This window comes from Canis lupus, chromosome 1 (assembly GCF_011100685.1).
Source record: "Canis lupus familiaris isolate Mischka breed German Shepherd chromosome 1, alternate assembly UU_Cfam_GSD_1.0, whole genome shotgun sequence".
Taxonomy (NCBI): Eukaryota; Metazoa; Chordata; class Mammalia; order Carnivora; family Canidae; genus Canis; species Canis lupus.
In genome coordinates this window covers 46606367-46633135 of record NC_049222.1, presented here as the reverse complement: position 1 = coordinate 46633135, position 26769 = coordinate 46606367, and positions in this window count along the sequence as shown.

The following is a 26769-nucleotide window of genomic DNA, read 5'->3' as shown; positions in this document are numbered from 1 at the left end:
TACAGAGGTATTGATTTTGACCATCTAATGTTTCTTGTCTTTCTTTTGACATGGTTCCTTAACCTTTCTTTCCTTCTAGACTCTCAGTCCACAAGGAGAGGATTGGATACCTCACCATATGCTCTAGAGATGAGCACAGCTCCCAGCTTTGGCCAATCAACAAATTGTCTCCTCTCTCCCTAATGACTGTTCAGCAGTGACATGGCCCAAATGGGCCAGTGGGAGTCAGGCCCAGGACTTGTATTGTAACATCTAGGGTGAAAGGAGGATGAGAAGTGGGCTACCGGCTGCCATCTTGTCACACAAGAGAAGAGCCAGTTGGAGAATAAAGCAAATACAGAGGAGAGAAGAACCAAGAGCTGCGATGAGACCAGGGCTTTCAGCCCTGTCTACTCTTGACGTTCCAATCCTTTTTTGTTTTTAGTTGAATCCTATTTGAATTAGAGTATCTGTCACTTAAACATGAAAGGGTTCTGCCTCAACGTCATCAATCCGGTAAAATACCATTGGAAACAACAACTGAAATGAAGTTACAAATTGATATTCATGCTTGACTCTTTGAAAAAGGAGTTAACTCTTGCTTTTGTCCTCATCAGAGAACCCATGTCACCATTGTATGGTAGGACAGTGCTCTGGTTTGTAAGAAAGAGTAGAGTGTGGTTGTCAGACTTAGGTCTGATTTTATATGCTGGTGGAAAAGAGAGAATCTGTATTTGCATGTAAGAGCTGCCCAATCATGTTAGATCTTTTTATTTATTTATTTATTTATTTATTTATTTATTTATTTATTTATTAATGATAGAGAGACAGAGACACAGGCAGAGGGAGAAGCAGGCTCCATGCCAGGAGCCTGATGTGGGACTTGATCCCGGGACTCCAGAATCACTCCCTGGACCAAAGGCAGGTGCCAGACCACTGAGCCACCCAGGGATCCCCATCATGTTAGATCTTTATCCTAAGTTCTAATGTGTTAAATATCAGACTCTACCCTCCCAATCATGAGTTAGTAACTTGATTTAGGCGTTGGGATACTGTGGTCCAGAAGAAACATAAACTACCCTTCTGGAGGAGTGTTGTATTAGTTACTGCTTTATATGCAACAAGTAGCCATGGCTTTGATGGCTCAGAGCACCATACATTTACCATCTTGCTTTCCAGGGTCAGGAATCTGGGCATGGCTTAGGTGAGTCCTCTGCTTGGGGTCTCACAAGGGTGCAGTCATGATATAGACAAGACTGAGTTCCTATCTGTGGTATGGGGTCCTCTTTAAAGCTCATGTGACAGTTAGCAGGATGCAGCTTTTGGTTGTAGAATTGAGGGATTCTTGGTGACTGCCTGCTGGGGCTGCCCTCATCTCTCAGTGGCCCTTTTGCATCTGCTTTGACAAGATGACAGTCATCTTCAAGTTTCTTATTGCTGCTGTAATGAATTACCACAAAATTAGCTTAAATGTGACTTAAAACAATACTAATGCATGGTTTTATACTTTCCATTCTTCAGAGATCTTGGCGCAGCATGGCTCAGCTGGTTCTTCTTTTTTTTTTTTTTTTTTTTTTTTTTTCAGCTGGTTCTTCTGATCTGGAGTCCTACAAGATGTGGGCAGGGCTATGAGCCTTTCTGGAGGTTCTGGAGAAGTAGCTGATTCCAAACTCCTTCCAGCTGTTAGTGGGACTTGACTTGGCTCTTTGTGGTTGTAGGACTGAAGTCCCCATTTCATTGCTGTCTGTCAGCTGGGGGATGCTGTTGATTCCTGGGGGCCTTTCCCAGGTCCTTGCACTTGGGCCCTACATCTCAGAACCAGCAATGGTGTGTTGAAACCTTTAATGCTGAGAATCTCACCTGCTTCTCTTCTGCTGCCTCTTTCTGACTCTTTGGAGAAGGTTCTCTGCTTTAAGGGTCTATGTGATTAGACTGGGCCCAACTGGATAATCCAGGATAATCTCCCTGCTTGGAAATTGAGCAGAATCTCTTTGTCATGTAACAGGTTTCTGGAATTAGTAGACACCATGGTGAGGTGGGGGTGAGGATGTGGGAGAGGCATTATCCTGCCTACTATGGTGAGCAAGAGAATCTCAATCTAGTTTCTAGAATGGAGGATATGATGTGACATATGATGTGACAGGAAGGACTATCCAGTCACCATTGCTGTTTAATGTGGGCAAACCATAGGTTCGCCTGAACCCAGGGGAAGGGGGTTGAGCAGTGTGCAGCTCACAAGAGCTATGTAGGGTATGTTCACAGGGTGTTCATAGGAAGCTAGGTGGGATGGCATTGTTGGTGGCTGTTGTTGGGACAGGTGGTATTTAAGGCCAGTGCTACAGTGAGGGGGGGGGGTGCTTTTTTTTTCAACCTTTCTAGGATATTCTTTCCCTACCCCAGGTTAGCCCCAGGCAGCTTCCTCTTGCCTGATCTTCCATCTCTCATTTTTTTTAAAGGATTATTTATTTATTTATTTATTTATTTATTTATTTATTTATTTATGAGAGTGAGTGAGCACAAGAGCAAGGGGAGAGGCAGAAGGAGAGAGAAGCAGGCTTCCCACTGAGCAGGGACTCCTGAATGACCTGAACTGAAGACAGACGCTTAACAGACTGAGCCCCACCAGGCACCCCTTCCATCTCTCATTTATTACTGTTTCTCCTCACCTGTGTATGGGTTATGAGCTTTCCCATGGAGTGGTCAGGCCAGGCCTTAACTTTTCACACTCAGCATGTGCAGAATCTCTTTTTTTGGGCTGGGAAGAGTGAGCCTACAGTTTAGAAGGGGAAGTGATTTAGTGCCTGAGTGAGGTTGTGCCAGAGGACGTGTGGGGCATCCCTATGGCTCTGTGTATGGGGCAGACTCTTGGCCTCACTGCCTGCCAGGCACCGACCACGATGGCGGTGGGGCAGGGAACATGCTGTAGTCAGTCCTACATGGGGGCCACCCGAGGCAGGCATTTTCAGCCACATGTGGAGCATCGTACTTAATGCAATTCACAGTCCTTGGCCTCCTGCTTTCTGGGCACAACTCCCAGCTCTCTTCTTTCCATTTCTCCAAAAATCATCTGCAAATTAAGATACTCTTCCTGACATTCCTCACCATTTACCAGACACCAGAGATAGTTCCCCTCTTAGGGTGCGAATAAGCCCTAGTCTTCCTGAGATAATATCTTGGCTGCAGGCTCGGTTACGGAAAACTGGGTGTCTTTGTTAAGTAGAGCTTTATCGCAACCACTGTGGGAATGAATACAAAATACCATTAAATATCAGAATACAAAAGTGTTTCCTGGATTCGTATTCTCCAACAAAACACAATTATGTTCCTTCCTAAAATAGTGATACTTATTTTGTATCTTTTCTGAAATAGACTGTTTTGCATTTTTTCTTATCTAGAAAACAACCAGTTTCTGTCTCCTATGCCATTTGCTTAATCTAAGTGATCTTCTGCTCTCTGGGAGTTGTGAATTGTGTGTGTGAATGGTATGTGTGCGTGCGCATGTGTGTTTATGGCCGGCAATCTTTGTGATAGGTGGGGGTCCAGAAATTGACCCTCTTTGAAAGAGTTGTGTAACATTAAAATGTTGTCCCTACCCATTGTTGGTTTTGTGTAGAGTGGGGGATATTCTAAGCCCAGACTTAGTAGCTATCATTTTGTGTTTATACTTAATAGCCTCAAACATTTCCCCATCTCTAATAAGACTCAAATCTACTCATCGTCCATGTGTAGAAGAGGAATGAGAAAAATCCACACATGCCTTTTCAGTTTTGGGTGCAAGTTTTGCTAACACCATGGACTTGCTGAGGTCTATCTCAAGTGTCTCATTTAAGATGGAACTCAAAGACAGAAACCAAGATGCAACGAATGTGATGCTTTTGGTTCAGTGGTCTCGTGGGCAGATTAATGCTGAGATGTATTCAACCAGCTTGGAGTATCTGAGGTCTTGATAGAGAAGAATAAGAACTCTAAAAGGATCCTTTAATAAATTAAGACTTATTTAAGTATCTTATTTTGGTCCTCTGACAGAGCCATTTCATCCAAGTGTCTAGCCTTTCACCTTCATCACTACATCATTCTTGAGATAGATGGTCTTATATCACTTCGAAAATCTCAAGCACCGAGATGCGTATACTTTCTTCCCCCTTTTGACCTGATTTGTCCTCAAAGCTGCCCTGCTTGTTCCTCTGTCTTGCTGTGAAGATCGGTATGTGGAAGAGAAACTCAATCAGGCCAATGGTGATTTTCGCCCAGGGTCCCAAATGTTCCTGAGTAGGGACAATGCAGAGAATGCAAAGTGAATGACGTGTTTGCTGTTCAATTTCTATTAAGACACATTTGCTGACTTATTAGTGACTAGCCAGGTGCCCCCATCATTGGGTGGAATAATCTGGGGGGAGGAGGGGCTCCCTGGTGTGCCCAGCTGCCCCGTGCATGTTGCCTAATGTCCTGGGCTCTGCAGAACATTCAAAAAATTAACACGCTCACCAAATATGTTTTTCTTGCTCATTAACTCGATAAAGCCCACTGGTTTTTTAGAATCACAGCAGCAAGTTGTAAATGATGTATGAAATGAAAAATCTTTTCTCGCCCAGTGAGCAGGGAGAGAGAACTGACAATGCTTTCTCACTGTGGCTGCTTGCAATCACATCTAAACACAGAGATGGCCACATATCAGCAGTGCCCTCAGGAGGTGTCCAGGACGAGTGTGCAGTGAGCTCATGGTCAGGCTCATGCTCCCTGAGGGTTCCCTCCCCCTTCCCATACTCTGCTGGGAGTCAAAGAGAATGTGGTGGAAAGAAATCCAGAAGGTGACCTGGTTGCTGGTCTACCCTCTGTGGCCGGGAATGTGCTGGCTTCTGTTTAGAAGTCAGAACTATCCCTCTGGAGTCACTGGATTTGCAGGCCTTGCCCTTTCGGCTTCCTGTGCCAGGGCTCTTTGCCTTATTTCTATGTCATATAGTTGTAATTAGCTGCACTGTGTCATTCACTCACTTGATAAACTAACACCTATTTATGAACTCAAACCCAGACCTGGGCCAGGCATTGTGGAGGACAAAATAAACATAAAATATAAACACATAAGATGTAAAAACCCAGCCTCTTGCCTCAGATTTTACAAGATGGGAAATTCACTTATTGACATTTCTCTCCCAAATGGAGTAATGTTATTCTTGTAAGCACCTTGTGGTGATTAATATATAATAACTGATGGTGTGCTATATGTCAATAAATAGTATGAATTCATTGTTTTGAAAAATGAAGACTGAAAATGGAGGAAGATGGTTTTCATTGGAGCTGTCTTATGGGGATAGACTCACATTAACTCAACTCAAAAAAGCTGATGTGTAGACCAGAATTCTGATTTATTATTTTGAAATGTACTTGTGGCCTGTGAAGGCACATTATAATTGAAAGATGGCCAGCAAGCATGGACTTCTAACAAACGCCCAGGTGAAAGGATTTGAATACTTACTGGCATTGGGCTCTGAGAATCAGCTCTGGTCATCTTTCTCAGGGAAGACATTGTGTCTCAGGGCCTGGCAGCCCCCCTGTCACTAAAACTATAGGCAGTTCTTTCCATGTTTCCATGGTTGTCCATCCCTCCTGACTAATATATTTTTTTCTCTGGATATTTAACCTTAGCAGCCAGGTGACTATCAGGTCTTCAAACTGTGGGTTTTTCTCTAATTTTAGGTGGCTTTGCATGTCTCCTTGGTTTCTAGATAGTTATGTTATAGTTCAACTACAAGAGGCAATGCTATCTCCAAGATGCACCTCATTTGTCCCTATTACTGTCTTCTGCATAGGAATGGTCATGACTCATTCATGATGCTATGATGAGTAGAAAACATCAGATTTGGAAGTCTAGAAGTCCACCAGCACCAGGAAACCAATGCTCCAGTCCTTTGATGAATAACAACTGTGGATTTTAAGTTTGGCTTTGGTGTGGATTTGGGGTAAATTCCTGGGAGTTTATTTTTATCTAGCTTCTTTAATGATAGACATTGAATGGCTTGGTGGTGGTACGGAAGTAAATGTCCCAATGTCTTCCTCCAGGAAGACACAGGGTATGTCTCTGGAGCAGAATGACTGGGTCATGATTTGGATTTCCTGGTCTTTTATCTATCTTAGTTATCACTGTGTATTGCTACACTATTTTTTTTTAAAGATTTTATTTATTTATTCATGATAGTCACAGAGAGAGAGAGAGGGGCAGAGACACAGGCAGAGAGAGAAGCAGGCTCCATGCATCGGAAGCCCGACGTGGGATTCGATCCCGGGTCTCCAGGATCGCGCCCTGGGCCAAAGGCAGGCGCCAAACCGCTGCGCCACCCAGGGATCCCTGTATTGCTACACTATTAAGGGTTCTCATGGTGCTATCCTATCCCTCAGTGATGGAAAAGTAGCTGAAATAACTGGATTATTTTGGTTGACTCCTTTAAAAAAATATTTATTTGAGAGAGAGAGAGAGACTGCACATGAGCAGGGGGAGGGATGGAGGGAGAGGGAGAAGGAGACTCCCCCACTGAGTGGGGAGCCCGATGTGGGGCTTGATCCCAAGACTCCAAGATCATGACCTGAGCTGAAGTCAGATGCTTAACCAACTGAGCCACCCAAGCACTTCTGTTCTGACTCTTAATAAGAATATGGCAATAGATCAACAGCCTCCTACAGCTTTTGTCAATACATTGAATATATACTAAGAAAGGCTACATTCTAGGTAGGGTATGAGGTCCATTACTGACATTATTTGCTCTGCAAATGCTAGGAAGGCAGTAATCTTAAGGATTAGATACAAGTACATTTGTAGAAGACAGAATTTCCACATTTCAACATGCACAGAAATTACTCCATTGTTCCCTCCTCCCCACCACACATACCAATGCTTTGGAGCCAATTCTATTTTGTACAAAGATTAGCAAATACCAATCTGAATCCATGCAGACATTTATATAATTACCACATAGGAAATAACATTTTTAGACAATGAAAATCTGGATAATCCTTAAAATGAAGTTATATATCAGAAGCCATAGAATGCAGGCAGCATTGAAACACTGTGTGCATTGAGGATTTCACAGTGATAGATGGAGAGGTTTGGGGGGGTGGAGAACCAGAAGGAGGAGATGGAGGTGCTGGCAATGGCCAACAAGACCCCTTCACAAATTAAACTCTTGATGTAAGGATACAGACCTCACTCGGGTCCCTTTTATGACCACAAGAAGAGTGGGAATTGAATACGGCTGTCGAGGCTTAAAGAATTTGGCAGAATGAAGACAAAAGTGATATGTCTGCTCTAAAAAACATTTTAGATCTGACCATAGGTTTATCCCTAAGAATGTCTGTTGTGTTTCGATGGTTCCTGTCACTTGGAAAGTGTGTGCTCTCAGTTTCATTTTTCCTTTTAAAGAAATTCTGAACATAAGATGCCTTGGGAGTCACCTTCCACTAGACTTAATCTGCCTCAGTAGACTGGGTCATCCTGAGAAAAGCACATTGGATTTTGCTGTTTACATATCTTGACAAACTCAGCCTCTGAGGCAATGCATATAGAAAGAGCTGTAAGGACATTAAAATGAAAAGCTAGCATCTTCCCTGTTCAGTGAAATATTCACTTCAAGGCAAACTTACTGCTCAGCCTGAATGTAAAAGACGCTGCTTGAAAGCAGGTTGGAGTTAGTTTGAAAGTTAGTTCACTGCAGAATGCCCTGTAATCAAAGGGGACATTGCCCCTTAAATTTTGAGAGTGTCAGACATGCACCCCACCCAGCAGGATGAAGCTGATGAGAGGGGATAAAATACACATGCATATTTATGACGCTTACCTAGTGTTTCTAGACAGCCTTTCTTTTAAGAACTCAAAAGCTTTACAAGTATCACCTAGGGGACTTCCAGTGCCGGGGGAGTCCCCCAAGAGCCCCCCGGGTCACCTCTTTGCCTCCAGGCAGGCCTGATCTAGGCAGGTTCGAGCCTCTCCTCCTCCTGCAGTCTCCCGGGGAAGGGAACTCACAACCTTTATGAAAACCCATCTGATAATGAGATTCCTCCTATTACCCTTGAAGCCCATTTGTTCTTTCTCTTTAAAGGAGACTTTAATAGTCTGATCACAATTTATATACTCAGGCTGTTTTAAAGTCACCTTCTCCGCATGCTTTTCTTCACTGAAATCTTACCATTTCTTTCAGGTCCTATGTTTGTCTAGTTGATTTCCTTGCTTCCTTCTACTTTGGATGGGGGGTCTGGGGTGGAGTGTGGGGTAGGCAACGGGTGTTTAGGGGCAAGGCATCTGGGGTCAAATGGACATCCATCTGAGAGGGTGAGTCTCTGCTCCAGTATCTCCCAGATGTGGTTTGGGACAAATTACTTGATCTCTTTAAGCTTCGGTTTCTTCATCTGTAAAGTGGAGAGGAAGCAGTTGTGACTCTCTGAGGTGTGAAGGTTAAATGAGATGACGAAGCCATCACCCCACTGGGTGGAGAGCTCTTTCCTCACCACGTTGTTTCAGACACATTATATTCCTTCTGTTCCGAAGCAGATGTGCTTTTGAGAAGCTGCATATGAGTTCCAGCTTGGTGAAGGCAGGGCTGGAATATGGCTCATTTGTGGCTGGCAAATGGTTGGTCTTGATTTCTTTCTGTGTGGTCAGTGTTCCTCCCATACCAGTTGTCAAATAGTTAGAAATGAATGGATTTTTAAATATTAGAGTCTGCAATAGCTAAAAGAATATGTAATCATCTTGAGGATACTATGCTAAATGGAGTAAACTAGTCACAAAAGGACAAAAAGTGAGTGATTCCACTTATAGGACGTCCCTAGATTCATCAGCTTCGTAGAGAGAACAGAGGGTGGTTGCCAGGGGTATGTGTGTGTGGTGGGGGTGGGGGGGAAGGGAATGTGGAATTGGTGTTACCTGGGACAGAGTTTCAATATGGGAAGAGGAAAAAGCTCTGGATGTGGCTGGTGGGGATGGCTGCCCAGCAATGTGGAATGTCCTGAATGCTACTGAACTGTTCACTTAAAAATGGTTAAAATGGTAAGTTTTACATTATGTGTATCTTACCACAATAAGAAAAAAATAGATAATGAATAATTTCATTTCTGCAAAAGGAAGCTCCTTTGATACTGTAAACGATCAGTTCTTTAGTTTTACTGAGGCGTAGTTGCATATCAGGCGATCAATCAATCAGTCAAAATGGATTCCATACTTGCTCTATCATAGGACAGAGGTCCCTAAAAGTGCTAAAAGAGCCCTCTTGCCAATGTAGTTGGGAGAAAGGTGCCCTCGGAGGAGGGAAGAGCAAAGAGAAGTCGCTCTTGGAGGGATCTGTTATGTGATAATCCCAGGGAAGAGGCAGGGGAGAAGGAGGGAGAAGTGGATGAAGAGGAGGAGCCCAGCTGGAGCAGAGTCCTCTTTGGCAAGCAGGCCAGGGGAGCCCATCACTGTGAGAAAAATGGCCCTGGCCCAGGCCGTCTCACCACAGCGTGGAACCAAGTGGAAAAAGTAGAGGCTTCCACAGGGCTGTGGAGGCCAGGCACAGACCTTCAGAATTGAATCCACAAGGAGTCAGTTTTACATGGGAGGAAAAGAAGCAATGTTTGGGAAGAATTTGTCAGTGGCCTGGTTGGGGTGGTAGAGAAGGAAGCAGAATTCCCAGGGGCCCATCTTTTTTCTCTGCGTGGCTGCACTGCTTTTCAGGACTTAAGCAGCAATTTTTGTGTAGATAGCCCCCTACCCTGATTAGGGGTTTCTGTGTCTCCGAGAGCTTACTGAACGCCTCTCCCCCACCAAATCACATCGTTCCCCTCCCAACTTCCCACTCTGTGTTTTGGCAACACGTTTCAGACGCATATACTTGAAATACTAATGTTGTCTTGGCCTCCTGCCTCTCCTTCAATCTGCATATTGTAGACATCAAATCATTTTCCTTTTTTCTTTTGACAGAGGCCTGGTTACAAGGATAGGCAGTCTCATATTATGGAAACTAAGAAGAAAGAGAACTTAAAAGGAGTCAGTGGATTTGGCAATATGGTGATCACTGCTACTTTTTTGAAATCGTAGTTGGTATGATGATAGCAGTGGGTGCGAGAATTATAAATGGCCAAGTAGGGAATTGGCAAGCAAATGGTGGCTGGGAAGGGTATAGCACTTCCCAGAGATTTGTTACTGGTAGGATGTGTGTTCATTTTCAAGGGCAAAAACCCCCAGAAATGTTCCTCTCATCGAAGATTGCAGCCCAGAATCATGGGGTTTTCTCCCTCATTCCCCCCTCATTCCTTCTGTTTTCCCTGGACTGTGGTGCTGGGTGGCAGTGGGGGGAGAACTCTGTCCACCCAACCTGTCTGCAGTAAGCAAACACACACCCGAACCTCACCATCACATGGAGAAGTTGGAAAAATCTGATCTTTATACCGGGCTCTATCCCTGCCAGGGTTTGGCATTACACACATTCCAGACATAAAGAATAATGTGATTTCTCCTCCATGATGCTTTCGTCTAACTTATTCGCCATCTTGGGTTAAATAATTGATGACTTTTAAAGCATTACCAAGTTCATGATAGGTTTCCTTTTAGCCCACTGTTATCAAAACCACAACTATTCATGACCCAAGAAAATAAAAGAGAAAAACTGACAATTTAGTTTCTGTGAAATGTAATTCTCATTGCTGTCTAGATAATTCTGTGTACACTCCATGCCTCCCTGCTCTTGGGCAGTGCACCAAAGCGAACTGCTGACAGCAGCACCTCACTTAGCCAGCAGCCCCTAATGCTCCAGGTATACCCTCCACTTCTGTCTTTGCTCTTCTGAGCCTGGGCTGTGGGGCTAGGGGCTGCTCATGGGCTGGGGCCTCCTGTGGTTTGTGACCTTCGGCTTCTTGGGTAGAAGCTTCCGGTCACTCTGCTCTCCTGCCTCTGGTGTTGACCTTTCTCAGAGGTCTCCAGCCCGGTTTTGGTCCCGGGAAAACCACCAGCTCTGCTGGACCCTGCCTCCTTTTCTCTGGGCAGAAGGGGAAGGTTAGGATGTGGTGGGATTCAATTTTTTACAGATGTGACATCATTTAAAAAAAAATCAACAAAACATGAGTCAGACTGTTTAACTTCCCAGCTTAAAACTGTTCCTGGGGACTCTTAACTTGTCCTCTCTGAAATCCTGCATTCTTATCCCTCTGACTTGCTCTCAGTGATCTAAGTCTGTCTGCTTTCATGTCACTGTGGAGCTTTTGCAAGCAACCCTGCCCCTGTTGCCACCTGAGAAGATCCCCAAAGTAGAAGACAGGTGTAGTGGAAAGACCTCACGTGGGGCCAGACCACGCAGTCCTGGCTGGGTGGGAAATCCGATGAAGCCAATTGGTGTTCCAGAAGGACAGTGAGCAACAGTTCCTTGGGAAAGAAGCAAAGTCTGGGCTTAAGTATATGGCGGGGAATCTGGTCTGGCAGCAAGAAGGATCTTAAGGATAAGCCATAGGAATTGCTTACAAAGTCTCCAGCCTTTGGTTGCAGAACTCTGAGGCCAGTGCTGCATTATCACAAGGGGTTTATGAATCCATACCAAGCACTGCCTATAGGATGAAGAAGTGTTTCACACATAACTTTTCAAATGTCTATTGATATCGTAATTAGTAACATAAATTTACGTTAAAATTTACATTAAAGTATGGCTGAGTTCACAGTTGATTTTTTTTAACATGTTTTTCAGAGAAGGAGAGAGAGTTGGCAGGGAGGGGCAGAGAGAGAGAGAATCCCATGGAGGGGTTCTCTGTCCTGTTGCCCAGGACAGAGCCCTGTGCAGCTCAATCTTGCAACTCTGAGATCATGAGCTGAAATCAGGAGTTGGATGTTTAACCAAATGAGCCACCCAGATGCACCAGCAGTTGATTTTTTTTTTAACATTATGGTGTATTCTCTCAAATGATAGCTCCTGAAATTATAATTTCTGAGCAAGTGTACTCAGGTTTTCAGTAAATCTAGGTTCAAATCCTAGCTTCAACATTGTGTTTCTTAACCTTTTATCTCTATTATTTCACCTACTGAATGGGATTTATAATACCAGAATCATATTGTTAAATGGTAATATATATGTCAGCTCATGAATATGTTCCACAACACTTGAATACAAGATACATGAGAGATGCCTTTTTTTTTTTTTTAAACCAGATTCAGCAGAGAGACATGCCATTCATCAAAATGGTGTACAATTCAATGAGAGGATTCAGTGTTATGCCTGTTGCTAGATGTTTAAACCTGGGGCTCTATGTATTCTTTTGACATAGAGGCTGGTCGATATTTTTAATTTATTTAATGGGTGTTATACAAAAGTAAAATAATGAAGATGTGTTTTAGAAGTTCGCTGGTTTGTAATGCCACTAGATGTATCTTCTTTACTGAATTGGATAACAGTTTTGAATACTGAAAGAATATTTCTTTAATTTTTGATGCTACTCACCAAACTACAGACCATACACACAATGCATTTTTAAGTTTAATCTGCATTATTAACATTTTCTGCATCACTTTTTAAAAGTTGAATACAATTGACATCTAACATAATATTAATTTCCAATGTTCAATACAATGAATGATTCAGTATTTGTACATATTGTGAAATGATCACCATAATTCTCCATCACTTTCTTAAATCTAGATCAGGGTTTGACAAATTTTTTCTATATGGGAAAAGATAATAAATATTTTAGGCTTTGCAGGTCGTATAGTCTCTGTTTTAACTATTCCACTGTTGTAGAGAGAAAGCAGCAAAAGCTTTTACTGCTAGACAAGGCATAAATGAATGGGCATGGTTGTGTCAAATAAAACTTTGTGAAAACAGGTGGTGAGCTATAGTTGGCCCATGCATCATAGTTTGTTGACTCTTGGTCTAGAACAATCCATTGAGACCTGATCTGTAGAGTCTGCCAATTTATGTGGTAAAAATACTCCCAATCAGGCCGATCTCAAGCTGCCAATATGCCATCACTGTGCACAGAGTTGGCAAGAGATGTCCAGTGGCCGCTGAAAATGGTATATCTGCCATTCAGATATAGTAAAGAGAGATGCCATGAAGAGCATTGATTATGGTAAAATGTAGTCATACATTTACTTAAATGTCATACATGTACTTAAAAAGAGAGGAGTTTTGCATATTTATCGCTTTTTACATTTAATGTAATTTACTTAATTGTAAGTTTACATAATTTAATTTTTAATAATGACTGTGCTTAACCATTGGCTAACAGCAGTGCCTGGGTAGCTCAATCGGTTAAGGGTCTGCCTTTGGGGCAGGTCATGGTCCCAGGGTCCTGGGATCGAGCCCATGTCAGGCTCCCTGCTCAGTGGGGAGTCTGCTTCTCCTCTCTCTACCCATTGTCCCCTGTGCCTTCTCTCTCTCAAATAAATAAATAAAATCTAAAAAATAAACAAAAAACAATTGATTCACAAAATTCCTGAAAGTTTAACAATTGATTCTTGTGAGCCAGTATGGCCAGTGGCAGTGGGGCACTGGTCGCCTTCCCCATTAGAACAACATGTAAAAATTCTACCATACAAGGTTTCAGAGAACAGAAGAGAAGTTCTATCTAAAAGTCTTCTGCTCAACATTGCCAATGAGATATCTTGGACCAGGCTGGTGGTTCTGTTCTTCTTATGGTCAGAGGAATGTAGAGATCTTACTCCAGCTCTTCAGGCATCCATCTCTCCAGGACCTACATTCAGCCCCATCTGAGTTGTGTACAGGCCCTGGCCCCTTATGGAATCCACCTTTTCAATCATTTTGCCCTTATCTAGACCTTCCCCTGTTCCCCCAAGTAGAATCACCTTTGTCTCCAACAACTTCATTTGGAGAAACCTCTCCTCTTACGTCTACATTTGCAAATGAAAGCCTGGGAATTGGGGGTCTTGTTTCCAGGACTCTAGTGGGCTTTTGTTTCTTTGTCCCTTAAACAGGAGGGATTTTTTTGGTATATTTTTTTTATTAGAGTTTGATTTGCCAACACATAGCATAATACCCAGTGCTCATCCCATCAAGTGCCCTCCTCAGTGCCTGTCACCCAGTTACCCCAACCCCCCACTCACCTCCCCTTCCACTACCCCTTGTTCCTTTCCCAGAGTTAGGAGTCTCTCATGTTGTGTCACCCTCTCTGATATTTCCCACTCATTTTCTCTCCTTTCCCCTTTATTCCCTTTCACTATTTTTTATATTCCCCAAATGCATGAGACCATATAATGATTGTCCTTCTCTGATTGACTTACTTCACTCAGCATAATACCCAAACAGGAGGGATGCTAGAGCCCCCTCCACTGCCCCTTTACTCCCATGTCCAGGCAGAGTGGAGAAAGGAAGAGAAAAAATGATACCTCTCATTCTTGTGAGATTCCTCCGGCAATGAGAATAAAATAGAAATTACTCATTTAAAGAATTAACTGATGACCTGTTTCTCTTGTTTAGAACAGTGTTAGCTATAATTGCTAACAAATGTTAGCTATCGATGAACACTTAGGTGGCTTCTATATCTTGACTATTGTAAATAATACTGCAATGAACACAGGAGTAGACATATCTTTTGAATTAATGTTTTTGCTTCCATTGGGTGGAAGCAGTGGAATATGGAATTTCTATTTTTAACTTTTGAGGAACTTCCATATTGTTTTCTGTAGTGACTGCACCAATTTACATTCCTATCAACAGTATACAAGAGTTCCTTTTTCTCCACATCCTCTCCAATGCTGTTATTGCTTGTCTTTTTGATTTTAGCCATTCTGAAATGTATAAGGTGGTGACCCATTGTGGTTTTGATTTATGTTTCTCTGATGATGAGTGATATCAAGCATCTTTTCATATGTCTATTGCTCTTCTTTGGAAAAAACTCTGTTCAGGTCCTTTGCTCATTTTTAATTGGATTGCTTGTTGTTTTGGTGTTGAGCTGTCTATCCATCCATCAATAGATGAATGGATAAATTAGATATAGTATGTATACACAATGAAATATTATTTAGCCAAAAAAAAGATGAGATTTTGCCATTTGTTGTGACAACATGGATGAACCTAAAGTGTATTATGCTAAAGAGAGATATTTGAAAGACAAATACTATAGGATTTTACTCATGTGTGGAATCTAAAAAACCCACAATGAATAAACAAAAAGCAGAATGTGGCCTATAAACACAGAGAACAAACTTATGATTGCTAGAAGAGAGGCAGGTGTGACGCTGGCAAAATGGGTGAAGGAGGGTAGGAGATATAAGCTTCCAGTTATGGAATAAATAAATTCACAGAATAAAAGGCACAGCATAGAGGATATAGTCAATAATATAGTAATAGCTGTGTATGGTGACAGATGGGAGCTACACTTGCTGTGAGCATAGCATAATGTTTAAACTTGTCCAATCACTAGGTTGTACACCTGAAAATAAGGTAATACTGTGTCAACTGTACTCAAAAAAATTTTAAAAACTGTTAGCTATCATTGTTAATGAACAGAAGAAACTTGCTGTCTAGGTTTTACAACAAATTCTGATATGTCATTTGCAAATATCTTCTCCCATTCTGTAGGTTGTCTTTGAGTTTTGTTGACTGTATCCTTTGCTGTGCAAAAGCTTCTTATCTTGATGAAGTCCCAATAGTTCATTTTTGCTTTTGTTTCTTTTGCCTTCGTGGATGTATCTTGCAAGAAGTTACTATGGCCGAGTTCAAAAAGGGTGTTGCCTGTGCTATTAGAAATGACAAATACCCACCATTTGCTTCAACGTGGATGGAACTGGAGGGTATTATGCTGAGTGAAGTAAGTCAGTCGGAGAAGGACAAACATTATATGTTCTCATTCATTTGGGGAATATAAATAATAGTGAAAGGGAATATAAGGGAAGGGAGAAGAAATGTGTGGGAAATATCAGAAAGGGAGACAGAACGTAAAGACTGCTAACTCTGGGAAACGAACTAGGGGTGGTAGAAGGGGAGGAGGGCGGGGGGTGGGAGTGAATGGGTGACGGGCACTGGGGGTTATTCTGTATGTTAGTAAATTGAACACCAATAAAAAATAAATTAAAAAAAAAACAAATTCTGCAGTGAAATTAAGAGAAAAATTAAGACAAAGTAAAGGGAACATTGACTTAAGCCATGTATTTAATTTAGATTTTCTAAGAATGCCTAATCAAATTCGGTCATTTCAGCCCAAGTATGATGATGATGGCCTAGCCTGTATAGAGAAAAAGAAAATTAGAAAACCAGTAGGGAGGTGCCAGTTGCTTAAATTGCTGGCCTTTAAATTTGAGGGAGACAGCAAAATTTTGTCTTCAACTTCATCAGTAAACAGGCATTTTCCTTATTTTGTTTTTGTTTCTTAATATAGATATTGATGTTGGGGCCAAAGGAAAGTAGGTATTAAGTCTGCATCTCTTTCAAATATCTAGTTTTTCTTTCTTTATTCTGAGATGTACTCATTGATAATTATTATTGCCCCATTAAAGGTGTACAGGAAAACAGCACCACTCCTGATTCTGAACATATGTACCCCTGAGGCAGTGCATCAGCCTGGACAAAGTTAAATATAATGCATGGGGTGCCCAACTGCTAATCTTTATGCCTTGCATTGACATGTAATATGCCAACAACAAGGCTTTGCAATGTTTTTTCTTTCCTATCTGGATTCTTTCTTAGTCTCCTAACTTATGTTGATGTCTGTCTTTAGAGCAGTTTTTGGCTCATATAAAATTGAATAGGAAGGGGGGCACCTGGGTGGCTCAGTGGTTGAGCGTCTGTCTTGGGCTCCAGTCATGATCCCGGGGTTCTGGGGGCAAGTCCCGTATCAGGATCCCTGCAGGGAGCTTGCTTCTCCCTATGACTCTGCCTCTCATGAATAAATAAATAAAATTTAAAAATATTGAATAGGAAGCACTGAGTTCCCTTATACCTCACCCCACAGTGTTGCCCATCATTATCGTGCATTAGTGTGGTACATTGTTATAATTGATGAACCAATATGGATACATTTTTATTACCTGGAATCCATAGTTTAATTAGGGCGCCCTCTTTGTGGTGTACAGTTCTGTGGGTTTTGACAGGAGCACGATTTTTTTTTTGGCTAGATTATTCGTTACTTGGGTAGGCTACTGTATCTTACTTCCCCACCTCCATTCCAAAATTCAGTGCTCCAGGAATTGGTTTCACTATTACAAAATTTGTATATAAGCCAGAGAGTTCTATACAAAGGGATACACTTAAATCCTTTCTAATCTACTATGGTTTTCTGGGCCTTTCAGGAAACTTTTTCCTCAAGTATCCCACAATTTCAATTAGGTCAGATACAGCATATCCAAGATGGGAGGCAGATCTGAATCAAGCCTATTTTGCAAGCCCATTTTCTCCTTTAAGTATTTTAAGCCAAATGTTTCTAGTATCTAAATTATGCTCCAATTTCCCATAAATGGGGCCCTTTGGAAGATGCATCCGCTCTCTGAGCTTCCCAAGCTTTATTTACTGTGCCACAGCTTTAGTTAATGGAAAGCATCTTACTTGGATCTTGGAGCTGATGGCTTATCCTACACCCATCTGCCTAAAGTGAGTTATACTTACAGGATAGCAGTCTGTAAGTGTGATTAAGTCGTATGTAAATAGCAGTAATCCCCTTTTCTTGGGCTGTTAGATCTGGTTCAATGTGAAACTCCCAGTGAGAGTTCCTTAGGTAAATATACAGTCTTGAGAGTTGCCACATAGATAGAAATGTTATATGAAGCAGTATGCCATATTTAATTTTGATATTAGTTTATGAGATTAGCAGAGATGAAATTTATCTTGGGAAAGAGAACTGACAAAGGTCACCCAAAAGGAGAAAAATCTCTTTGATTTTCAAAGTTTGCATAAAAAAAAATTCCCTCTTGTCTTTCTTCTTGCCCTCCCTGCCATCAGGTTCTCTCTTAAACTCTTAAGAGGTTGAGATTTGGGGCCTGCCATCACACCTAAAGGGTATGAGGGAAGCAGAGGGACCTTTAGCTGGTGGCAATTCTCATTGAGACATAGCCTGGGAGTTGGCTTTCTTCATAAACAGAGCTCAGGTATGAAGTTCAAGATGCTTTACCCATGCCTTTGTCACTTGGGGGCATTTTTGGATCTCAATTGCCTTGTTCTCAATCAAAGGGGCCTTAATCTTTCTCTTTAGAGATTTTTAAGAGTAAGTATTTTGTGTTTAGTAGATATTCTGATGAAATTCAATAAAGCCCTCAGATCTGAGAAGCTAGATTGGCCTGGAGCAGTTGTTTTTCCTTGCCTTAGTTTATTTGTCATAGTTTTGACTGATTTTCTGTATTATAAGCACTGAAAATACAACTCCTATTACCGTCATAGTGAATTTATTAAATAAACATCTTGTGTGCTTCTTCTGGCAGGGCAAACCAGAGAAGGTTCTGGAATGTAGCAGCACAAGGCCACTGTCTATACATACACATGGGAGCAAAGCTCCACGAATTATTTATGGAGTTCAGATGACTGCAGACTTTTTCTTCTCCTGCCTCAGTGGGCTGGGGAGCTTCTGCTTTTGGTTGTGGTTCAAAATAAGTTAATTTAATGTACCCCATTCATGAACCCTTGAGCTGCTCTGGTTTCTAAGTGAGGTCCTTGGGAAAGTTGGTGTGAAAAGTGCTATACAGGTAAGTGTTTGAGTCCATTAGATTTTATTTACAGTTTGTAAATCCTTTCCCATACCTAGAAATGCCAGAGAACTGATTTTACTTTTTTTGTAAAACAAAACAAAACAAAAACATGGTCACAACAAATTCAACTATTTTTAGGCTGAGAATATTATGTTGCTTCTTCCCACATAGCATCAAAAATTTTCTCATCCTATTTATACCCCAACTGCAAGAATATTTACAGCCTTTGTGGCTTTTAGAATTTGAAGTACAGTAGATGTTTTAGTGTATGCCTACAGTGTCTGGAAAGTGCTGTCATAGGAATTAATGATGTAGAATAAAATGTAGGAGAGTGTCAGCTATCTGCCAGGCCTGGCCATGCACGCAACTGTGTTTCATTTACTATAATATTACTTAACACTAACAATGGTTATACATTAGTGCTAACAGTGGTTAAATGTTAGGAGAGCTACCCAAGGGAGGCAGGTGGCTGGAAGAAAACCTCACTTAGTTTCCACCATACTTCTTTCTCCACTGCCGTGGCCACATGGCCTTCCCCTGCAGGCTGAGCCCTGTCCCTGGCTATGGAAACCATACTGAGGGCTGTTAGGAGCCTAGTTCAGACATTCAGAAAACTCACCATCAGATCAAGTTGGATTTACTGTTCATTATTCTTTAATCTTCTACCAAGTTCTAGTAGCTAGGCCTCTTCCCTAGTCCTGTAACCAGGCCACAATGCCACACCCAGGTCTAGGGTCTGGACCTGTGCCATGATCCATTGACCTGCGTATCCTGCTAGTACTAGGCTTCCAAGCATGGCCTGGGCTCCTGCTAGTACTCCTTCTTCCCCTGGAAGTGAGCCCACCCTCCTCTACATCCTCCACTTGCTTTTCCACAGAGTCTTCAGGGTAATGGTATTCATTGGCAATTGGTGAAAATCACATTTTGTTGAAGATCTACTTGAACCTCAGTTCAAGCACTGGCTATGAGGCATTATGATTCTTTGTTTACATGTCTATCTCCTTTAATAGACTCTGAGGTACTTAAGAACAGTTACTGGGCCATTTCTCCATCCATACAGCCCTATGTCCATCTATCCGTCTGTCATCTTCATTTACTGAGCACCTATCATGTGGGAGGTTCTGTATTTAACACTAAGAATTGAGCAGTGAGAGATTATTTTCTTCTCTCCTTTGTAGCCTTAGCATCTAGCATGACATCCTAATTAGTGACTGGTCAATAAATATTGGTTTAATGAACAGATGAACCAGTGACTTGTTGGAAGTTACTCATGATCTCATGATGCAGTGATCTGGCTTCTTTTTTTTTTTAATTTTTTATTTATTTATGAGAGTCACACAGAGAGAGAGAGAGAGAGAGAGAGAGGCAGAGACATACGCAGAGGGAGAAGCAGGCTCCATGCACCGGGAGCCCGACGTGGGATTCGATCCCGGGTCTCCAGGATCGTGCCCTGGGCCAAAGGCAGGCGCCAAACCGCTGCGCCACCCAGGGATCCCGTGATCTGGCTTCTTACATGGATTTCCTCTCATTGTCTACAGTGGGGTGAGCTCTCTGGAGGTGGTTCTGCAGAGCATGTCAAGTTTCCTGTCTGTCTTTTTTGATATGATGTGTTCAAGGCTAACAGAGTTGCAGAGTTCTAGTTGGATCCAAATTTTGGTTGCATCTCAACCAGTGGGTTGGAAATGACTGACATCTTAGAAGAAAATTTTGCTCTGGGTTAATGAATCAGGTTAGAATAAAGTTCTGTCTCCATTGTCCTTCCTGTTGTGCTGGGGCCTTTTGAGAATCTGAAGTGGTGATGAGTGTTTGATGCACAGTAAACACTCAATTTCCTCCTCCTTCTCTACCTTCTCCTCCTCCTCCTCCTTCTCTTTCTCTTCCACCTCGTCCTCTTCCTCCTCCTCCTCCTCCTCCTCCACCACCACCACCATCACTTCCTCCTCCTTCTTCTTCCTCTTCTCCTTCTCCTCTTCCTCCTCTCCCTCCTCCCTTCCCCTTCTCCCTCCCTCCCCTTCTCACTCACTCCCCTTCCCCTCCCTCCTCTTCTTCCTTCTTGTCCTTCTTTAAAAACTCAGTGTGAAGTAGTGATTCTCTAAATGTGTTTCCAGGATCCCTAAAAGTCCCTGGGACTCTTTCCAAGGGGTCTACCAAGTCCAGACCATTATCACAATAAAACTAAGACATCATTTGCCATGTTCACTTTCATTCTCTCATGAATTGACAGTGGTGTTTTCTAAAGGCCACATAACATGTAATACTGCAATAAATTAAGTGTGGAAGCAGATATTGGTATTTAGTTATTTTCTTTTTTTTTTTTTTGAAGGGCCTAGGGCCCTGTTATTTAAGATTTTTTTTTTAATTTTTATTTATTTATGATAGTCACAGAGAGAGAGAGAGATAGGCAGAGACACAGGCAGAGGGAGAAGCAGGCTCCATGCACCGGGAGCCCGACATGGGATTCGATCCCGGGTCTCCAGGATCGCGCCCTGGGCCAAAGGCAGGCGCCAAACCGCTGCGCCACCCAGGGATCCCCTATTTAGTTATTTTCTGTTAAGCTAGACATTAAGAGATTTTCATAAAGATAAAATAATACCATTTTTATTGCTGTAATTTTTTGGAAATATAATTGTTTTTAATAAAAATGTATTATTTGTGTTAACATGCGATGGGTTTTCATTATTATTTTTAGGTGAATTAACCATTTCTCAGGTTTAAACATTATGGTTGATAAATATTAATAGACATATCAATAACAATAATCCAAATAAACAAAATCCCTTTGAAGGTTTCAATAGTTTTAAAAAATGTCCAAGGGGTCCAAGATCAGAATGTTTAATAATTGCTGATATGACCGATATGGTTAAAGGTGTAGGGTTTACAATCATTGGGCCTACATTTACCCACTTCATTTAGTTACAACTTACTGGCTGTACCATTTACTACTGTGTGACCTCAGATAAGTTACTAACCCTCCCTGGGCCTTAGATTTTTAATTGGTAAAATGAGAATAATAACACCCATTATCTAGCTCACAGGTTTATTGAGAGCATTAAATGACATAATACATACTAGATACTTTGCATAGGGCTTGGCACAGAGTAAGCACTGATTATTCATTAACTTACAACAGTGTTTTCAATGTAACACATATTTATTTCAGAAAATTTAGAAAATATGGAAAACTATTGGGGAAAAAATGAAAGTCACCCATGATCTAACTACTCAGAAATAGCTATTGTTTACTCTTTAGTATATTTCCTTCCAGTTAATGTGTGTATGTATATTTGGTCTGTGTACAAAATTCTGTGCCCTACATCGTATAACATATTTTCAGTAATCCATTATATAGTCTCATGAAGCATGATTTTTCACGGCTCTATTATATTACTAATATTCCATTATACAGTCAATATATGCCATAATAAATTTAACCCTTCTCCGTTTAGACTGGGTCCAATTTTTCACCATTATAAATAATGCATAATTAACAGTCCTATACATAAATCTCTGTCCATATCTGTGATTATTTTCTTAGGGTAAATTTTAAAAAGTTATAACTACTGGGCAAAAGCTCCCTATGGACATTTCCAAGTTGTTGTTTGGAAAGTTTGGGTCCGTTACATTCGTTTCAACAGTATATGAGAATGTCCATTTTATGGCATGTGTTTTGTCAGCATTTAAAATTATTGTTTTATTCCAAAATTAATTAATTTTTACCAGTCTAACAGGGAACACAATTAAAAATTTTTTTTTGCATACTCATTGATTACTAATGAGTATGGATTTTGGAAATTTGAATTTTTTTTCCACCTGAGGTTGATTTGTCCCATTACTGGCCACATTACCTCTGATCACTTGGTGAATGTGTCTGCTGGGTTTCCCCATTTTTTTTTTTTTTTTTTTTTTTTTTTTAGCAAGAGAGAGAGAGAGAGAGAAAGAGATAAAGAGAAAGTGCATTCACATGTGCAAGAAGGGGCAGAGGAAGAGGGAGAGAGAGAATTCCAAGCAGGCTCCATGCCCAGCACAGAGCCCAACCTAGGGCTTGGTCCCAGGACTCTGAAATTATGACCTGAGCTGAAATCAAGAGCTGGGTGCTTAACTGAGTTTATTATTTTAAATACATTTTTTAAAATTTATTTTTATTTTTTTCTTGATATAATTGACATGCTCATTGTATTAGGTACACAACATAATGATTCTATATTTGCATATATTGTGAAATGATCACCACAATATGTCTAGTTAGCATCTGTCACCATACATAAATTACATAACTTTTTTTCTTGTGATGAGAACTTTTAAGATCTATTGGCAACTTTCAAATATGCAATATAGTATTATTAACTATGATTACCATGCTGTATATTACATACTTATGACTTACTTATAACTGGACATTTGTACCTATTGACCCCTTTCACCCATCTTTTACCCCTTCCTCCCCAGCAACCACTAGTCTATTTTCTATATCCATGAGCTTGAATTTTGTTTTGTTCTTTAGATTTTGCATGTAAGTGAGATCATATGGTGTTTGTCTTTCTCTGGCTTATTTCACTTAGCATAATGCCTTTAAGATTCATCTATGTAGCAAATGGCAAAATTCTTTTTTATGGCTGAATAATATTGTATTCTGTGTGTCTCTCTGTGTGTGTACCTTCCACATCTTCCTTATCCACTCATTTATTGATCAACACTTAGGTTGTTGTAAATAATGCTGTTATGAATATGGATATGCATATACTTTTTGAGTTAGTGTTTTTGTTTTCTTTGGATAAATACCCAGAAGTGGAATTGCTAAATCATATGGTAGTTCTGTTTTTAATTTTTTGAGGAATATCCATACTGTTTTTGAGAGTGGCTGCATCAATTTACGTTACTATCAACAGTGCAGAAGTGTTCCCTTTTCTCCACATCCTTGCCAACTCTTTTTTTTTTTTTGTACTTTTGATAGCAATTCTGACAGATGTGAAGTGATATTTGATTGTAGTTTTGAGTTGCATTTCCCTGATGAATAATAATGTTGAGCATCTTTTCAGGTACCTGTTGACCCTTGTATGTCTTTGGAAAAATGTCATTTTAGATCTTCGGCCTGTTTTTAAAAAATTGGATTTCTTTTTGCTGTTGAATTGTATTAGTTTTTAAAATATATTTTAGATATTAACTCCTTATCAGATATATAATTTGCAAATATTTTTCCTATTTAGTAGGTGGCCTTTTCACTTTGTTGATGATTTCTTTGTCGTACAGAAACTTTTAGTTTGATGTAATCCCACTTGTTTATTTTTGCTTTTGTTGCTTTTGTGTTTGGTGTCAAACTGAAAACTCATCACTGATACTGATGTTAAGGAACCTACCATTTGTACTTTTTTCTAGTTTCAGGTCTTACATTCAATTTTTAATCCATTTTGAATTAACTCTTATGTATGGGGTAAGAAAATGGTCCAGTTTCATTCTTCTGCATGTGGCTGTCCAGTTTTCCCAACACTATTTATTGAAGAGATTGTCTTTTCCCCATAGTATATTCTTGGCTCCTTTGTTGAAAAATCAATTGACCATATGTTCATGGGATTATTTCTGAGCTCTTTGTTCTGTTCCATTAATTTTTGTATCTTTTTTTGTTATAATACAATACTATTTTAATTACTATGGCTTTGTCATATATTCAGAGAGCATGATGCCACCATCTCTGTTCTTCTTTCTCAAGATTACTTTGGACATTTGGGGTATTTTGTAGTTCCACACAATATTTAGGATTATGTGTTCTATTTATGTGAAAAATGACATTGGAATTTTGAAAGGGATTGCACTGAATCTGTATTTTGATTTTATTGCTTTGGATAGTGTGGAAATTCTAACAATATTAATTCTTCAAATCTATAAGTACAGAATATCTCTCTATTTATGTCTTTAGTTTCTTTTATCACTGTCTTATAGTTTTCAATGTACAGATCTTTCAGCTCCTTGCTTAAATTTATTCCTAGTTATTCTATTCTTTTTGATGCAACTGTAAATGTGATTGTTAATTTATCTTTCCAATAGTTCATTACTGGTGTATAGAAATGGAACAGATTTTTGTATTTTTTATATCCTGCAACCTCACTGAAATTTGAATTTTCATTCTATGACTTGCTGTTCATTTCCTTTGAATTTAAAAAAGTAATGTATTAGGGCTCCTGGATAGCTCAGTCAGTTAAGTGGCTGCCTTCAGCTCAGGTCATGATCCCAGGGTCCTGCCTGCTCAGCAGGGAGCCCGCTTTTCCTTTTCCCCTCTGCCTCTCCCCATCCCCCTCATGCTCTTTTTCTGTCCCTCAAATAAATAAATAAAATCTTTAAAAAAAGTAATGTGTTAGTATTTTTCCTACTGACTTACAAGAGGTCTGTAACTTTTGTCTGTTAGGCTTGTGGCAAATATTTTTCTTGGTTGGTTGGTTGACAGTTTTTTTCAGTTTAAAAAATACACTGAAAATATTTTGTGAACAGTTTCACATGGTCATAACTACTTATTTATAAAAATGTTTCTTTCATCGCCTTTATGCTTGAGTTTAGTGACATTTGTGATTTCTATTTTCTCCTCTCTTCTTTCTTTCCCCTGGATTCCTTTTCCTTCCTTTCTCCCTCTGCCTTTTCTCTTTTCCCTCTTTCTGTCATAGTGACATGCTACTCACTCAACTCTTCTTTTACATTTATCAGGGACATTTTGAATTTCCTTCACACAAACACAACACATTTGTTATTAAGATTATTTCTAGGATTTTTTTGTGAATGACTTTCCATTTCCTTTAGTGGCTTAGTTTATTGCTAGTATGCACACAAGCTACTGATTGTACATTTATCTTCTATTAACACTCGAGTATTGTTATGAAGTTTCAGGGTTTATATAAACATCTCTTGGTATTTTTAGATAATCATATTACATCACTGTACTTTATTTAATTAAATAAATTAAACTCATATATAATATAAAAACCTTATCTATAACATGTTATGTATCATATTATACAAATATTATCTATTATATATTTTTTGTTTCATGTCATTGATTAATTAAAATTTACAGCAGAATGTTAAGTACTTACAGTGATAGCAGACATCCTTCTTTATCTGGGCTCATCTAGTATTTTACAACTAAATGATAGCTGGTGGTGTGAAATAAATAGTCTTTATTATATTGGTAATGTGTCCTTCCACTAGTCCTCCCTCCTCCTTCTCTTTTTGCTTTTTCTCTAATAGGGCACTGGCAGGATATTACCAAATGGCTTTTGGCATTGACTGCACTTAGTGAAGTTTTTCCTATGTGATCTTTCTTTTATTATTTTTTGAATTTAAAATTAAAAATTTTTTATGTGATCTTTGATATGATGTATTTTATAAGAATATAGAGTTCCTACTAATAAACTACCCTTGTTCTCCCGGGATAAAACCCATCTGGTCAGATTTTAATTCCTTCTAAGGCTGTAGGATTCCCTCATCTTCCAAAGATAAAAGATAAGGGCATTTGACTAATTTTGTAGGTATTGGTAGTAAGCTGCTTAAAGATGCAATTGTTTATAAGCTTTCTAAATTCAATGATAAAATTTATTTCAGAAATTACTTTTTAAGTTTGAAAGTAATACAACCTTTTTTTTTCTGTGAGAAAAAATACTTTATAAACTGTATTTCTCATCCACATAGGTATCCTTCCTCATTCTTTTCCTTCTTTTTCTTTTTAATTTGACTTGTACCTCATGTGTTAGCAGTGTTTTGAGAGTTGTAATCCTAATCCAATTAGGGGAAATGGCTATACTGCATTAAAAATGCATTAAGGATTTCATTCCTTTATTATTTACATTACTCTACAGAAAATAGGGATTATAGGGCTAAAATATGGGTGGTCTAGAGACTAAATATGGAATAGATTAAAGTGGTTCCATAATAATAGTTAAACTATAATACTTTAGTTATTAAACATGAATATATTTTTAGTGTATTGGAATGTAGAATCATTATTTTTAGCACTACTGACTGTGATTACATTTATATCTCCAAAATAAAAAGGATTATATAGTATGTTACCTCAAATGAATTTTTTGTATCATTTTAGTCTTAGAAATTGTTTATTCTAGCTGCCAGCAGGATCAAAACTGAATAATTATGACTTCAGTGAAAACTATTGGACT